The sequence below is a fragment of the Lactuca saligna genome, chromosome 7 (assembly GCF_052625555.1).
Source record: "Lactuca saligna cultivar CGN05327 chromosome 7, ASM5262555v1, whole genome shotgun sequence".
Taxonomy (NCBI): Eukaryota; Viridiplantae; Streptophyta; class Magnoliopsida; order Asterales; family Asteraceae; genus Lactuca; species Lactuca saligna.
The window spans coordinates 137,209,419-137,223,466 of NC_136423.1; positions in this window are offsets into that span (position 1 = coordinate 137,209,419).

The window sequence follows — 14,048 nt, forward strand, 5'->3', positions numbered from 1 at the left end:
GGATATTCAGGTTGATGACAACTTGAATTACATTGATAGGCCAGTGGTAATCCTGGACCGGAAGTCGACGTATTTGAGGAACAACAGGGTGGAACTCGTGAAGGTGCAATGGCAGCACCGGAAGGGGTCGGAGTGGACTTGGGATCCAGTGGAAGAGATGATGGAGCACTACCCCGAGCTATTTCAGGAACAAGCAACAGACTTTGAGGACGAAGTATAAAATAAGTAGGGGAGATTTGTAGCACCTGGTTGTTGCTTGGAAGGAAGGAAGGAGCTTGGAACCTGAGTTGGGACTAGTAGATCCAGGGATTTTACTTCATTTTCAGCAGCTTCAAGCCGGAGGATTTCCGGAGCAGCAGCAACAGATAGACAGTTCCTGTGCAGATCAGCAGATACTTCGAGGTGAGTTACCTTCCAGTAGCGGTGGGTCTACGGCAATACTGTCGGCCCATTAGTAGGAGTTGTATGATTATATAATTGTCTATGTGATATTCGTCTAGGTTTGCTACTACCTGATGTGTTTACGTGCTAGTATGATATGATGCTATGTGATAGTGACAGTATGGGAGATAATCCCCAGTATCCGGTCGAGAGGACCGAAGGGGAGACCAGCACCCAGATATGCTAGTCAGCATCCGATCGAGAGGACCGAAGGGGAGACCAGCACCCAGATATGTTAATCAGCATCTGGTTGAGAGGACTGAAGGTGAGGCCAGCACCCAGATATGGTAGCCAGTATCCGGTCGAGAGGACCGAATGGGTAGGTCGGGCACCCAAATATGTCTGACAATATATGTATGTTATGTGGTTGTATGGTATGTGATACAATGGGGGAACTCACTAAGCTTCGTGCTTATAGTTTTCAATTTTGGTTTCAGGTACCTCTTCATCAAGGGGAAGGAGCTGGCGCGGTAGCGGCACATCATACACACACTCTGTTTTACGCTTTACAAACTTGTTCTGGGATTTGTACTATGATATTTGGTTATGTTCATATTTTGGTTTCAGACACGATGTATGTTATGAAATGGCTTGATCATACAATGTTTTATTTACAAATGTTTTCCAAAGTATTGATTTAAAAACGAAATTTTTGGACGTGAAATTTGGGTCGTTACACTATCATTAAAAGTTATACTTGAATACAATAAGTGTAGCTTAACTTACAAAGTACACTGCTGAAAACTGGGAATTAAGGGGGCACAACTCTAACTCGGTAGCTCATAAATTTTGGCTATCATACACCGTAAGGCTTCACTAAAGGGGTCGAGAACTCGATATTATCGGGACTAAGGGGTGGAAAGAGTTCTAGAGGATTCAGGTGGAGTTGGGATGATAAATGTTGAAACTTGAGGGTTTATATAGGCTTGAAAAGGGTGCATGCCGACCACCATGTCCCATGATTGTCATGAATATGGTCGGAAGTGCTGACGTTTAATTATCTATGTGGTGACATGTGTCACATTCTTGGTATACAGAGCATACTGTTTCAGAATCCCACTTTAAACACCTCACTAAATCAAGTCTAGACATCATCCCTATCAGTAGATCATTTATTATAATGACTTGGAAGTACTAATAAATCTTAATTATAGGTTCATAATAACGACTATGATTATCATTAATAGTTACACTTGAATAAAATAAGTGTATCTTAACTTACTAAGAACACTGATGAAAATTGGGAATTAAGGGGGCAGAACTTTGACTCAAGAGTTCCTAATTTTTGGCTATCTAACATCGTAGGGCTTATCTAGAGGGGTCGGGAACTTGTGAGTATCAGGAGTAACGAGTGGAAAGAGCTCCAACGGATTCGGGTGAAGTTGGGATGTGAAATGGCTGAAAATAGAGGGTTTACATAGGCTTGAAAAGGGTGTGTGTCGACCACCATGTCCCCTTCTTGTCGTGAATATGGTCGGAAGTGCTGACGTGTCATTATCTACGTGGTGACACATGTCACATTCTTGTTAGAGTGACAGTGCGTGTCATGCAAGCTATCTATGTGGGCGGGTGTACGCAAAAAAATCAAATTTCTTACAAAATTCATAACTAATTCACATGAGCTCCATTCTCAATAGATTTTATAACCATGCATAGATATCATGGAGATCTACAACTTCCATTTAGATTTCGTTGGCTAATTTTGACTTTATTTTTAAAGTTATATGTTTAACAGGCTTAGACTGTTGAAGTCCTTCAAAAATTCATAACTCTCTCATATGATATCCAATCTCGACTATTTTTATATTGATGGATAGGTAATGATGAGATCTTCAACTATCATTTAGATTGTTTTTCCTAACAATCGACCAATTTTTATTTGGGTTTCTGAGTCGTATACTATTATGCTAAAATATTAGAAAAATCATAATTTTCTCTCACGAAGTCAGATTTAGGCATTCTTCATATTTATGGAATCCGTGTCACATATATTATAACTTTGGTTAAGATTATTTATCCTAAATAATCCTTCTATCACAAAGTCATTTTTAATGCTTATTATACCTTAATTGACTAGTCCGAATATGCGGGTGTTACAGAGTTGAAGGAAAATCATCCTGCAAGATATCTACACTTGTTTTGTGTATTTATGATATGATAGAATTGCATGCTAGTTCGAAATCTTCATGAATTTCATGATAGAATTGTCTAATTTTTTATGCATGGTAGCATAGGAGTACTTCTTAATATGCTATATGGAACTGACATTATTATTGCAGATGCTTAGTGTGTGTGCGTCATAGTTATACATAACTAAGATTTTATAGCCTAAGAATGTTTAATTTATCCTTATTTCTTGTTCCTTGTTTGGTTGTGGGCTTAGGGTAGAATCAGTTATTCGACCGTCTATTTAATCTTATGTTATGTATTATTAGCATATAAAAGGCAACTGTAGGATTAGTGGAAGTTCCGTGAGTCGGTTTAGTTAGTAGAGGGCCAACGTATGGCGAGATTAGCTACTCCTAAGAAAGTGAGTATATGATGTATGTGTATCCTAGTTGCTTTGGCTTTGTAGCTAAGTGGTCTATGATGATCCTTGAGACAAATATGGGTAGGTGTGGAAGGTAATATGCGCCCGTACAACTGAAAGAACATGACATATACCCATAACAAGGAAGTCACGATTTCTAAGGATTTAGTGCCCCAGTAATGATGTGTTAGTATAAATTGTGAGTTTTCTTATCAGCAGATCTGTGAGATGATCACCACTCAGGTGACCATGACAATTAGGGAGGCGATCCTGGAGATGTTTAGGAATGTCAAGACCGTTACGATTATGCTATTTGACGAGCGATATGTTTCCATCACCGACACTGCTACTGCAATTGCTGCTCTGAGAATTCATGGGAGAAGGACAGTACAGTAGCGAGACTTCAGCAACATGAATCCCCTGGAGTTCGACGAGGTCAAGGACCCTATCATTTCCATGAGATGGATATCTGATGTAAAGGCTTTTTTTACAGAGGACATGAAGGTCAAGTTCACCTTGAACCTTCTTCATTTGGGGGAGAAGGATTGGTGGTAGCTGGTAATCGGTGCTTATTCTAACGTGGAAAAGGTCGTAGTGATTTGGGAGTAGTTTACTAATATGTTTCGTGCTGAGTATGTCCCATTGGTGGAGAGGGAGAGGCTAGCCTAGGAGTACATGTCGTTGTAGCAGAAGATAGAGTCGATGAAGGAGATCGCCAAGATGTTTACTAGAGAGCCATTTTCTACTCTGAGTATGCTGCTTCGGAGCAGGTTCGGATGTCCTCCTGCTTGAGCATTTTCAAGGCGGAGATCCGTGAGTTTGTGTCGACCTAGATATATAGTTCTCTCTTCCAGATACAATCATATGCTCGTATGAAGGAGATTGAGATTGAGATCCAGACTAGAGAGAAGAGGCAAGACCCTAGTTCAGACTCAACCATCAACAAAGCGGCTCAAGCCCATCAATTCACGATTAGGAGGCCATAGAGGCCGAACTTGTGGCAAGTGCGGGAAGGTGCATGAGGAAGCATGATAATTAGAAACTCGGTGAGTTAAATGTGGCAAAGATGGTCATTATGTGAGGTATTATCGTTAGCAAGCTCCATCGCCGAGTACCATGATTCATTACCACTATGATTAGGTTCTCCATATGAAGGTCAACCGTCCCTTGCTCGCCACTAGATCAATACAGACACCAACTCCGACCACTCTTTGGATCACAAACAAATACCAGGGGAGAACCAAGGCCTTGAAGGCCATGGATCATGCTTTTCAGTTAATAACAGAGGACGCCCGGGCGGCTCCTGACATCGTTACTGGTACCTTCTTAATGAACTCCTTTCCTGCTCCTACGCTTTTTGACTTGGATGTGAGTCGGTCTTTCGTATCTCAGTCCTTCTGTTGGGATTTCAATGTGACCTTTAGGGAGTTGGAGTGTCAATTATGAGTTTACATCACCAACTAACACAAGGTTTCTACTTCGATTATTTTTGTGATTGTACTTTAGAGATCTTCGGGGTGTCCTAACCGATTAACTTGATTCCCATCCCTGATGGTGGATGTGTGCATGATCGTGGGGATGGAATGGTTGAGTCGGTTTGGAGCCATGATCAATTGTGAGAGGTAGCTGGTGGTAGTTCGAACCCCAAGTGGGGGAGAACTGACCATTTACTGAGAGGGTACTAGGGTTGGATCAGATTTTTGTTCAGCTACCAGGGCTAGGCAGTATACCCAGCATGGATTTTGGGTTTCTCTCAATTATATGTTCGACACTTGATTTGCGGGGAGGTTTCAGTTTCATATGTGCCAGTGGTTAGAGAATTTATATATGTTTTCCCTGAGGATTTACCCAGTGTGCTTCCCATGAGGCAGGTGGAGTTTAGGATCGATTAGATCCATGGTGCGGCTCTGATTGCTAAGGCTCCATATTTCTTCTCACCACCAAATATGTAGGAGCTATCCTCTCAGCTTTAGGAGCTATTGCGAAAACAATTTATCAGACTGAGTCGTTCACCCTGGGAAGCACCGATACTGTTTGTGAAGAAGAATGATATGTTTCACTGTATGTGCACATATTATCGGGAGTTAAACAAGTTGATGGTGAAGAATTGTTACCCACTCCATAGGATTGATGATCTCTTCGATCAGTTGCAGGATGCATCTTGGTTCTCCAAGATTGATCTGAGGTAGGGAGTACCATCAGATAACGGTCAGAGAGGAGGATACGGAGAAGACAGCATTCTGAACTCATTATGGTCATTATGAGTTCGTGATAATTCTGTTTAGGCTCCCCAACACACCAGCAACGTTTATGGATTTGATGAAGTGGGTATGCAGGCCGATGCACGACCAATTGGTTATTGTTTTTATTGATGATATTTTCCTTTACTCCAAGACTAAGGAGCAGCATAGGGAGCATTTAGAGAAGTGGCTTGGAGTACTGAGGCAAGAGAGGCTTTATGCAAACTTCTCCAAGTATGAGTTGTAGTTACGAGCGGTCCAAATCATAGGAAACTTCGTCAATCAGAACAAGATTTTATAGTATTTATTTTAGAAATTTGTAGAGGGACTCGACGAGTCTATGTCCCGACTCGTCGAGTAGGATCGTGATCTTGATTAGCTAATAGATCAGCGACTCGGCGAGTCCATATTCGGGACTCGGCGAGTCGGCCTGCCAGGTAAAAACCCTAAATCCCCGGGTTTGCACCCTATTTAAACCATCTTATGAGCCCCAAACTCGTCTCCTTCACCCTCAAAGCACCATTTAGCAAACCCTAATCATTCCATTGACTATTTGAGCATTCTTTGTGTAATCTTGAAGTTTTGAAGAGAAAGAGAAGGCTAGATCCAAAGAAGAAGAAGAATATCCAAGTCTTTGCTCCCATTTCAGAGTATTTTGAGGTAATAATCGTTTCTTCCTGTTTTGATGATTGATTCTCCTTTATAAGCATATTTAGCCCATTCGTTAGCTTGTTCATAGTAGAGAAATCATGTCGGATGGGTTAGCTTCCGAATCTAGCCATGTGTCAGTTCCAAAAACGTAGATCTATTAACTTTATGGAGCCATTTTGCATGTTAGCCCTAGATCTACTCTTCCAAGTGCCTTTTTAGCCTTTATATCCTCTTGTATGCATTTGTACACGTAAAGTTGGAAACTTTACGTGGTAAACCAGCCTTAGGAACTCATATCTATATATTATATGCAGTGGTTTTGAGCAGAATCGAGTTTTTAGTGATTGCATGCATGGGACTCAGCGAATCGTTCTTCGGACTCGGCGATTCGAGTCGCGAGTCCCCGATTCTTCCCCTTTGAGTGATTCCGAGTGGGAACCAGTGAATAGTGGAATGGACTTAGTGAGTTAGAGGTTAGACTCAGTAATGGAAGGACTCGACGAGTTGTTCATACAATTCAGCGAGTCCAAGGCAATCTTCTTAAGATTCAAGAACAACTCGTCGAGTTGTTCATACAACTCGGCGAGTCGGATGCAGATGACCTGAGTGTTGGAATAGAATGGGAACTCGTCGAGTATATGCCATACTCAACGAGTAGCAACAATCAGGGTTGAGAAATGAGAGTAGAGACTCGGCGAGTTGGCGGCCCAACTCGGCGAGTCAGGTCAACTGTAAGTTGACTTTGACCAGGAGAGTTGACTTTAGCCAGGGGTAAAAGAGTCATTTTACCCGAATGCAGTTATTAGTATTTGATTGAGTATATTTGTGGAATTGTAGCCGGGGAGATACCGGAGCAGCAGCAGATAGTTTCTAGAGCCACACACTCAGCAGCCAGATCACGAGGTGAGTTTCCTTTCAGTAGGAACGGGTCTAAGGCCACAATGCTGGCCCGTTTAGCTAGTAGTAGTTTCCGGACTTTGTTCCGATGCAGATTTTAGTATGTTTGATGCCTTCGTGGCTCAGACAGGATTTCTCTGTTATGTGTTCCGGGTTACAGCCCGATGCAGTATGCTATTTATGTGCTCATACTAGTTGATATGCTTATGTTATGCTATGTTCAGTAGTTCCGGACTTTTTTCCGATGCAGTCAGTTCCGGACTTCGGTCCAATGCAGTTAGTTCTGGACTTTGGTCCGATGCAGTTAGTTCCGAACTTTGGTCCGATGCAGACAGTTCCGGACTTTGGCCTGATGCAGGAGGCGAGGCCTCAGTAGTTCCGGATTTCAATCCGATGCAGAGGGCAAGGCCCTAGTTAGTTCTGAACTTCGGTCCGATGCGGTTTTCAGACTTCGGTCTGATGCAGTGGGCAAGGCCCAGTATGTGTTTATATGTATTGTATGGTATGTGGTAGTTTGGGGGAGCTCACTAAGCTTCGTGCTTACAGTTTCAGTTTTGGTTTCAGGTACTTCCGCAAGCAAAGGGAAGAGCTCGGGTTGATGGCATCGCACACACCACAGCTTCAGTTGTCCTGGGAGTTGTTTTTAGTTTTTCATAGATGGGATTTGATACAGTATTGATACAGTTTACTCATAACACTTTGCTATTGTTTTTGAGATATTGACGTACGAGTTTTACCTTATGATATTATCATGGTGTTTTTAGTAATTATTAAACAAAAAATTTTTGGGTCGTATTTTGGGATGTTTAAAGTTGGTATCAGAGCCTTGGTTTGAGGGATTAGGATATACTTTCAGGTGTGTCTGAACTCAAACTAAGGAAACGGTAAAGATCTTCAAGGGAAAAATGTTTTTGAAAATGATTTTGAAAAAGAACTTAGAAAAAAAATAATAAGAGGTTTGATAAAAGGAAAATGGTGTGGCGTATGCGATCAATCGAGCTCAAGTAAGAACTCCCAAATTACCCATACATGTTACTTTATGTTTATCAGTTTTAGTTTCAGTAGAACAGCATGCTAGAATAGGACTAAGGATCTAGGAGGATGCCTTATGTGCCTGCTTTATGTGTTTCAACTTTACGAGATCTGCATGCTAGTATTGAAGTAGACAGTAGTAGGATAGCCTGTTTAGGTTATGCCTGATAGTATGAGCTTAGCATTGTATGCTAGAACAGTATTTCGTTATGAGAATAGATTTGCTTGAGTAATTTCCTGTATCCAAATGCTGCTTGCTTCATGCTTTGTGGGACTCTGAGTGACGGGAGTTAGTCATTAGGTGAATACGACACATCACATGTGACCAAGGTTGAATAATCTCATAGTGTTGGATTTGGTTCTATTGCGCAGCTCTTGTTTGAGTCTAACCATTGTAGGGACGAGTCCTTTACTCAAAGGATTATCTGAGCCTCATCACATGTGATGGTATTCAGGTGATGACTAATTATTGTCGCAAGGAGGCCTTCAGCAGCTGAGGACTGTTTTGAATAGAGTCAGAGATTTCCCTAGGGCAAGCCTAGGATGAGAGTAATAGAGATCAGTAGTAGTAGAAGTGACTTGGTGGAGTCAAGGCAGTTCTTGAGGAAAGTACGGATAGATGTGGAAGGTAGTATGGGCCCGTACTACTGAAAGCAGAGGATCCATACTCGAATCAAGGAAGGCCGAGACAAGACCAGGAAACTAGTATTGGTATCAGTGATCCCTTGAGATATTTCAGTTTTCTGATGTTGCTATGATTTGTTTCAGAATGGTAGTTTTGCATTCAAGGCCAGTAGTCGGCAGTTCAGGTGCCGGAGGAGGATCAGGATCAAGATCAGGCCTGGAGGCCGGGCAGTTGGATGAGCAGACCATAGAGTTTCTTTCTTCTGAGGTTACCCGCATCATACTGGAGCAGACTCCTGTGATCTTCAGTTCGATCAAGGAGGGTATTCTAGAGCTGATGGATGAGAGATTGGGCACCTTCCGTGCCGAGATGGCGGCCATGATGGGGTCGCGCACACTTACGTTCAGGGAGTTCAGGGCATGTGGAGCTCCAGATTACCACGGGGCACGGGACCCCATAGCGAGTACTAGATGGTTGGCGGATGTGGCCAACGCTTTCCGCACGAGCAGGTGTCCCGAGGGGGACAAGGTTAGATTGGCGTCCTGTCTTCTAAAGGACAGGGCACGGGATTGGTGGGAGGAGGTCGGACATACTATCGGAGATGATGCAGTGTTAGATGCCATGACCTGGACTGATTTCTCCACCAGGTTCAGGGCGGAGTTTGCACCGGTTATCGAGGTGCAGCAGTTAGCCAGGGAGTTTTAGGACCTCACCCAGACTACAGAGATAATGGCGGAGATCACCGCCAAGTTCAGGGAGAGGGCTCTTTTCGTTCCTCAGTATGCAGCTGATGAGGAAATGAAGAAGGCCCGTTATCATGAGATGCTGCGGAGCGATATCCGCCAGTTTGTGAGCCGGTCCAGCTGTAAAACGATGGATGACATGATTGCTAGGGCTCGGGAGAGGGAGATTGACCTTGAGATGGAGAAGAAGAAGAAACCGGAGGCGGTTTCGGGTACAGGCAGTTTGGGAAAAAATCCCAAGGTTTCAAATCACAGATCCAGGAGTCAGAAGAGCCACGGTCGATGTGGCAAGTGTGGGAGATTGCACGACGGGGTGTGCAAGGCAGGGAGTTCTGGCTGCTACAAGTGCGGTCGGACTGGGCATTTGAGTAGGGATTGTACGGCTCCTACTAACGCTATTGCAGCATCAGATCTGATTTGCTTTCAGTGCAATCACAGGGGACATAAAAAGTACCAGTGTCCGAGTTTAGCTACAGCAGGGAAGGTGGTTGCATTTGCCCCTGCTACTTTGAGGATTACAGATGGCTGGCAGGGCCGAGCAGAGGCACCAGTGGCAAGGAGTCGAGCTTTTCAGATGACAGCAGAGGAGGCGCGAGCGACTCCTGATGTGGTGATGGGTATGTATTTTCCCTTCATCTCTTTATTATTATTTTTGAATATTGCTTATGGTTATATGTTTTGTATAGGGTCGTTCTCTGTGAACGGCATCTCTGCTACAATATTATTTGATTCGGGGGCTACCCGATCGTTTGTATCGCTAGCGCTTAGCAAGAGATTTAGTAGAGCTCCAGGGGAGCTGGATTGTCCACTAGAGGTCGAGATAGCAGATGACAGGACCGTGAGGGTCGCCATGGTACATAAAGGATGTTCTCTTCAGTTGTTCGATGAACAGTTTTCGGTGGATTTGGTCCCTATTCCCCTGCGAGGGAATAAAGTTATAGTGGGCATGGATTGGTTGAGTCCCAACGGGGCAGTGATTGATTGCGAGTTACAGCTAGTGAGGGTTCGCATTCCCAGTGGGGGAGAGTTAGTGATTCAGGGCGAGAGGCCACAACGTGGACCAGTTCTTTGTTCAGCCGCGAGGGCGAGGCGCTATTTTCAGCAGGGTTGCGTCGGTTATGTAGCTTATGTTATGGATGCCCGGGAGAAGGGCAAGACGACAGTTAATGATGTTCCTGTAGTGCGAGACATTCCGGATGTATTCCCGGAGGATTTACCAGGAATAGCTCCCGAGAGGCAGGTCGAGTTTGGGATCGACCTAATTCCTGGTGCAGCTCCGATAGCTAAAGCACCGTACCGGTTAGCTCCCCCTGAGATGCAGGAGTTCTCTACGCAGCTGCAGGAGTTGTTAGACAATGGTTTTATTCGGCCAAGTAGTTCACCTTGGGGAGCACCGATCCTGTTTGTGAAGAAGAAGGATGGGTCGCACCGTATGTGCATTAACTACCAGGAGCTGAATAAGGTAATGGTGAAGAACCGTTACCCCCTCCCGAGGATAGATGATTTGTTTGATCAGCTTCAGGGGGCGTCTTGGTTCTCCAAGATCGATTTACTCTCCGGATATCACCAGATGCGAAATAGAGGCGAAGATGTGCAGAAGACTGCTTTCAGGACCCGATATGGTCATTATGACTTTGTAGTGATGCCTTTTGGGCTCACTAATGCTCCAGCCGCATTCATGGATCTCATGAATCGCGTATGCAGACCGATGTTGGATCGGTCTGTGATAGTATTCATAGATGATATCTTGGTGTATTCCAAGACTCAGGAGCAGCATGAGGAGCACCTGAGGGAGGTGCTAGAAGTTTTGAGAAGGGAGAGACTTTTCACAAAGTTCTCCAAGTGCAAGTTCTGGTTGCGTGAGGTGCAGTTCCTTGGTCACCTCATCAACCAGAAGGGTATCTTGGTAGATCCGGCCAAGATAGAGGCCGTGATGCAGTGGGAGATCCCGAAGTCTCCATCCGAGATTCGGAGCTTCCTAGGTTTGGCAGGGTATTACAGGAGATTCATTCAGGATTTCTCCAAGATAGCAGTACCGCTCACCCGACTGACTAAGAAGTCGGTGGGGTTTCGTTGGGGGCCTGAGCAGCAGGCGACATTTGAGACCCTCAGGCAAAGGCTATGCGAGGCTCTGATTCTTTCCCTGCCTAAGGGAATAGAGGATTTGGTAGTCTACTGTGATGCCTCAATCACAGGTATGGTTGATGCAGCGGGGGCATGTGATAGCTTACGCCTCGAGACAGTTGAAGCCTCACGAGGCTAACTATCCTACACACGATTTAGAGCTGGGGGCAGTGGTGTTTGCCCTCAAGATTTGGAGACATTATCTTTATGGGGTCCGTTGTACCATCTACACGGATCACAAGAGTTTGAGATACCTTATGGATCAGCCGAGTCTAAACATGAGGCAGAGGAGATGGTTGGATGTGCTGAAGGATTATTATTGTGAAATCCTTTACCATCCAGGGAAGGCCAACGTAGTGGCCGATGCCTTGAGCCGAAAGGTGACAGCAGCCCCTATCAGAGACTTATGTTTGAGGATGACAGTGATTACTTCATTGTTGGAACGGATCAGGGAGGGTCGGGTTGAGGGCCTCAAAGAGGAGAGGTAGAAGTGTGAGAGGATAGTGGGCCGAGTAGCTTCGTTTGATTATGATAGTCGGTGGTTGTTGACCCTTCATGGGAGAGTGTGGGTACCGTACGGGGGCGGAGTACGACAGGTGTTGATGGACAAGGTTCATAAGTCTCGATTTTCTATCCATCCAGGGGCAACGAAGATGTATAGAGATCTTCGACCCGATTATTGGTGGCCCTGCATGAAGCGGGATGTTGCATGGTATGTAGAGCGGTGTCTGACCTGCAGGATGGTCAAGGCAGAACACCAGAGGCCTCACGGAAAGATGCAGCCGTTAGACATTCCCGTGTGGAAATGGGAGGACATCACCATGAATTTTATCACTAAGCTTCCCAGGACCGCACGTGGGGTGGATTCGATTTGGGTGGTAGTGGATCGGTTGACGAAGAGTGCTCATTTCATACCGATCCAGGAGAGCATATGAGCAGAAAAGTTAGCTGCTATCTATGTGTGGGAGATAGTTGCACGTCATGGAGTGCCGGTATCAGTGGTGTCAGACCGAGACGTCCGTTTTACATCCAGATTCTGGAAGCGGTTTCATGACGAGATGGGTAATCATCTCCTTTTCAGCACCGCTTTCCACCCCCAGACGGACGGGCAAAGTGAGAGGACGATTCAGACTCTCGAGGACATGCTCCGAGCATGTGTTCTAGACTTCGGGGGCAGTTGGGATACGTATCTTCCGTTAGCGGAATTTTCGTATAACAACAGTTATCATGCGAGCATTGATCAACCTCCCTTTGAGATGCTCTATGGGAGGAAGTGTAGGACCCCGATTTGTTGGGGCGAGGTCGGTCAGCGGGTCATTGGAAGCACGGAGGTGGTGCTCAAGACGACTGAGTTGATTCAACAGGTTCGTAGTAGACTGCAGACTGCGCAGAGTCGGCAGAAGAGCTACGCCGATAGGAGGCGTTCAGATTTAGAGTTCCGGGTAGGTGACATGGTCCTTCTGAAGGTCTCACCTTGGAAAGGTGTCATCAGGTTTCGGAAGAGGGGCAAGTTGGGCCCTAGGTTCATTGGTCCTTTCAGGGTTTTGGCCCGGGTGGGTCGGGTTGCTTATCGGTTGGATCTTCCGGCAGAGCTTAGCCAGATCCACAACATTTTCCATGTGTCTCAGTTGAGGAAGTGTTTGGTGGATGAGTCAGCAGTTGTTCCTTTAGAGGATATTCAGGTTCATAGCAGCTTGAATTATATTGAGAGGTCGGTCGCGATTCTGGATCGGAAGGAAAAGACCTTGAGGAACAAGGTAATTTAGTTAGTGAAGGTGCAGTGGGAGCACCGGAATGGGTCTGAGTCGACGTGGGAGGCTAAAGATGAGATGAGAGACCACTACCCCAAGTTATTTGCAGATTCAGCAGTAGCAGACTTCGAGGACGAAGTCTGAGTCAAGTGGGGGAGAATTGTAACGACCCGTCGTTGGTATGTTGCTTTTATAGTATTTATTTTAGAAGTTTGTAGAGGGACTCGACGAGTCTATGTCCCGACTCGTCGAGTAGGGTCGTGATCTTGATCAGCTAATAGATCGGCGACTCGGCGAGTCCATATTCGGGACTCGGCAAGTCGGCCTGCCAGGTAGAAACCCTAAATCCCCGGGTTTGCACCCTATTTAAACCATCTTATGAGCCCCAAACTCGTCTCCTTCACCCTCAAAGCACCATTTAGCAAACCCTAATCATTCCATTTAGTATTTGAGCATTCTTTGTGTAATATTGAAGTTTTGAAGAGAAGGAGAAGGCTAGATCCAAAGAAGAAGAAGAATATCCAAGTCTTTGCACCCATTTCAGAGTATTTTGAGGTAATAATCGGTTTCTTCCTGTTTTGATGATTGATTCTCCTTCATAAGCATATTTAGCCCATTCTTTAGCTTGTTCATACTAGAGAAATCATGTTGGATGGGTTAGCTTCCGAATCTAGCCATGTTTCAGTTCCAAAAATGTAGATCTATTAACTTTATGGAGCCATTTTGCATGTTAGCCCTAGATCTACTCTTGCAAGTGACTTTTTAGCCTTTATATCCTTTTGTATGCATTTGTACACGTAAAGTTGCGAACTTTACGTGGTAAACCAGCCATAGGAACTCAGATCTATATATTGTATGCAGTGGTTTTGAGTAGAATCGAGTTTTTATTGATTGCATGCATGGGACTCGGCGAGTCGTTCTTCCTGTTGGGTTTTGAGCAATCTAACACTTCCTAAGTGTGCATGCAACCCTAATAAACCTTGGATCTATGTTTGTCTAAATACATTAAAAATA